Below are 4,759 nucleotides of genomic sequence, written 5' to 3'. Positions count from 1 at the left end.
AATTTCCTTGTAACCCACCATGACGTCATCTCCGGATTTTTCAGAAACCCGCCACCACGTCATCTTTTAACGGATATTTATCTTTTAATGCCTTTCCAAAAATCAAGGCACCTAGGTAGCTAGATGACCATGTTTTGGTCTCCTCGTTTCTCGCACCCACTTATCAGTCTTTTCCTTATAAATAGGCACGACCAAGGTCTTTTCCATTCTCCCCCTTCGGTCGTCTTCTTCCTCTCGCTGCTTCTCTGTAGCTCGAGCTCCGCCGCCGCCGCAGATCTTGTCTTCATCGACTCAGTCCGCCGCATCAACCTGATTCGACCAAAATAAAACGCAACGAACCTCCGCTGCAACTTTGCATCTGTAAGTCTCTTTCTTCCTCGACATCAGATCTGCATTAGGACCTTCGAGTTCCTTGGTGTTCTTTGCTGTTCGTCATGAATTCTTCATAGATTTCATCACCATCGCCATTTCTTGATCTTTGGATTGTATAAAACCGATGTGCTAGTTATTTCGCACCCACTTCAAATGCAAACAAATTCCTTTTCCTGTTCAGAGGTTTTTTCTAGAACTGATGAACTCGCCAATATTAGATATTTAGGTCTAGAATATTTTTCTTTTCAGAACAACCATTTGATCCAAAATAATAATGATAGCTTGGTGAAACTTGTTTATGGCAACACTTAGTTGTAGTTGCTTTCTGAGAAAGTCCATAGTCATGGCGGCTTATCTCTCCGGCTTCCATTTCCTTATATGTCATTAGCCCTTAGTTAAGCCGCCATTGCTTGTTTTACATCTTCCACTTTTGACTGTTAACCTGACCGTAAACTGAACCAACACGTTATTTCTTCTTCAGTTCCTTGCACGTCATGCCGTCAAAGACACCCACTGTGTGTAACTGGGTCCCCTCATCCATAACTGAGGAACGGTTAAAAGAGTTCTTCATTGTTGGGTTTCTGCCTTCAAAAAATGTCATGGCCTATCGTGCTCCTGACCCGGAGGAAGAACGCCCCAATCCAAAAGACGGAGAAGTGATTGTCTTCACTGACCACATGAACCATGGCTTCTCACCGCCCGGTTCAAAATTCGTCAGAGAGGTCCTTCATTTTTCAAACTCCATCCTCAGGACCTTGGACCCAATTCCATTTCCAACATTTCCAACTTCCAAGTACTCTGTGAGGTGTATCTTCAGCAAGAGCCCACCGTAGAGCTGTTTAGGGAGTACTTTTATCTGAACCGGCAGACCAAATGCACTAACGGTCCTAGCTTAGAACTTGGAGGCATCTCAATTCAGCGCCGTCGGGGTGCTCTCTTCCCTTTCATCGTCTTACCAAGTCACCCAAAGGACTGGAACCAAACTTGGTTTAATTGTCACGATATTTCTCCAGCAAACGAGAAGCCTCTGCCGGGTTACCGCCCCGGTCGTCTTGTCTCCAAGTTCACCCTTCGCATAAACTCGCCGTTGCTGAACGCAAGAGGCTACTTCCCTCCATCGGAAGAATCAATGCTTTTATTGGGAAATGGTTTAACCGGAGTAGATCTAACCCGCTGCTGGATCTCATGGTGGGTTATTCCATTAGGCCGTCGATCAAAACTGATGTACGAATACGATGGAAGCCCGGACAAGTCTCTTCGTTACAGCCCAGTTGAACTCACCGAAGAAGACATTGTTGCAATGTCAACACTTTTGGTAAATGGGAAATATGAAGATTGCAGTATTATTGGGTTAAATCCCTTCTGCAAGCTTAACCGGTGCCAGAAGTAAGTACATTCTGATCTCTTTTTCTTTGTGTTTTTCTGAGCTATTATGATTTTATCACTGATCTTTCTTCTTGTCTTTATAGGCCAATTCTGACTTTTGGAAAGTGAAATATGACCACGAAGCTGCCAAAAAGGCGAAAGCCGCCGCCATGAACACCAAGAAGACGACCCGGAAATCAAAGAAGAAGAAAACCACCGTCGAGGATTTAATGAAGCTTGATGATTCATCTGACTCGGAGGTAGCCCTTGATTCCCTTGGCTAATTTTTTAACAATCTTATTGACACTGATCCTTACCAGGATGACACTGGGGCCAGTCAGGCCGGGGAAGCAGAGGTAACTATCATTTCCTCCGACTCAGATGTCAGGACCCCGATTCCAAGTCACATCGATCTAGCCGGTAACACCTCAGATCACTTTGCGGCCTCACGCACGGTATTCCCATGGGTGTCGCCTTACCATGGCCCGGGACCGTATGCGCCTTTTGGCTCACGTATATGATAGTGTTGCTAGCATCCATATGACAGAGAACCCGCGCCGACATGGCTAGTCATGAACCCAAAGCGGCACCAACCTATGGGGACATGCATACATGAATCACATCGAGCATGTCGGCCAGCAGCGTGTGTGTAACACCCTCGATGCGACTATACCTCCCACGTGTCGAGGCACGACTTAGAGACATAATCGCATTGAAGGCATATGTTGCAAGTGAGGTAATCTTTACACAACCCATGTAATACATAAGGGAAAGAGATACATAGTTGGCTTACAATCGCCACTTCACACAAATACATGAATAAAGCATTACATCATCCAAATACACTCAAGGTCCGACTACGGAACCAAAATAAAAGAAGAACCCCAAATGTGACAAAGGCCCCCGATCGACCCCAACTGGGCTCCACTACTGATCAACTAGAACGAAACAACACAAGGGCCAAGATCTTCATCGAGCTCCTCCTGAGCTTGGTTGCGTCATCTGCATGGTCTCATCAGCACCTGCAAGCTGGTTTTGGAAGTATCTGTGAGCCACAGGGACTCAGCAATCTCGCACCCTCGCGATCAAGACTATTTAAGCTCATAGGTAAGGTAAAGGTATGAGGTAGAGCTGCAGCAAGCGACTAGCATATATGGTGGCTAACATACGCAAAAGAGAGCGAGAAGAGAAGGCAAAGCACGATCAAGAAATCTATGATCAAGAAGTGATCCTATAGCAACCTATGCCCAGCATAACTCCAACAACCGTGTTCACTTCCCGGACTCCGCCGGAAAGAGACCATCACGGTTACACACTCCATTGATTCATTTTAATTAAGGTCAATCTTCAGGTTTTCTACAACCGGACGTTAACAAATTCCCATCTTCCCATAACCGCAGGCACGGCTTTCAAAAGTTCAAATCCCTGCAAGGTGTCCCAACTTAGCCCATCACAAGCTCTCATGGTCAACGAAGGAATAGACCTCCACCCGAGACATTCCGATCAGACTCGGTATCCCGGTAGAACAAGACATTTTGACAGGGTAAAACTAAACCAGCAACACCGCCCGAATGTGCCGACAAATCCCGATAGGAGGTGCACATATCTCTTTCTCAGGGCACACGGGATCGTCCAAACTTCCGGTAGGCCAGCCCAGAGTTTCCCCTGGTGGCCACCGGCGGCTGACAAGTTGGACCAACACTCAGAGGAGCACTGGCCCGGGGGGGTTAAAATAATGATGACCCTTGAGTCTGCAGAACCCAAGGGAAAGAAAAGGCTAGGTGGCAAATGGTAAAACCAATGTTGGGCGTTGCTGGAAGAGCTTTACTTAAGGCGAACTGTCAAGGGGTTCCCATTATAGAAGTAGTATCGACGGAACAAATGAACGGAGAAGAAAACAACATCTTCCACCTGAAAAGCATCTTAAAGGGAAGGGTCACGCGGAGTTGTTGGAAAACCAACAACGAAAAGAACAAGGTTGTAGTGGGCTTATGGAGAACATCCCAAAACTATGAGGTGAAATTCTGCCACCAATAGAAACGATATATTAGATTGATAACAACAAGGAGACGAGAAACTTATTCACCGGGAGGATAAATGAAGAAATTGGATCCTTTATAAGCACCATAGATAGCAACAATCCTTAGGGAAGGCTTTAGGTTAAATATAACCCAAGATACTACAAAGAAGAGATTGATGGATTTAAAATACCTCATTCTTAACAACATGTGGAACATGAAACATGAACTCAAATTATCAAGAATGACATAATACCACCTCTAATGATACGAAAGAAAGAATTGCACTCGGGATAGCAAGATGAAGAAAACTTGAGCTTCTTAGAAAAGAAAGGCGATGAACACTTCGAGAATGAATTAAATCATATATGAACCATCATGTAGAACTTCCGTGAAGAACTCCGGTAAACAAAAGAATGCTCAAACAGAAGGCAAGAGAAGATGGAAACACAAGGTGAAGACTTGCAATGATTAGATGGACCTTCGAGATGATATATTTGAGAGAGCTTGGAACTCCGGAAAAGAAAATATGAAACAATAGAAACCGAGAATTTGGTGAACCTCCGAAATAAGGAATTAATCACTTGAATGAACAAGAATAAGAATTATGTTATGCTTATCCTTCAACAATTTAATTGCTGACAAGCAACGGATTTGGCATACTACTTATTCTCGTAGAAAGGATTAAGAGAGATATAGCGCAAACTTGAGAAAGTCTTCAACGAACCACCGGTAGGATCGAAACAACGAATGAATTGGTATGATAAAGAAGGAAGAGAAATCTTAAACGGACCATCGTAAGGATTGAAAAAGAACGAATAAAAGATAACGAATCACCGGGAAGAATTATCAAATGGACGAAGATGCTTGAGAGATACAAGTGAATATAATAGATCATGGACCGATTAGAGATCACTTGAACGCTGCACCAGTAAGATCGGAGACTGATAACTGAAAGCTGAGAATGAATAAACCTGACTTGATTGACTCCGGATAACAAACTG

Source organism: Triticum urartu, chromosome 3, assembly GCF_003073215.2.
Source record: "Triticum urartu cultivar G1812 chromosome 3, Tu2.1, whole genome shotgun sequence".
Taxonomy (NCBI): domain Eukaryota; kingdom Viridiplantae; phylum Streptophyta; class Magnoliopsida; order Poales; family Poaceae; genus Triticum; species Triticum urartu.
Note: the sequence above shows the minus strand (reverse complement) of the source record.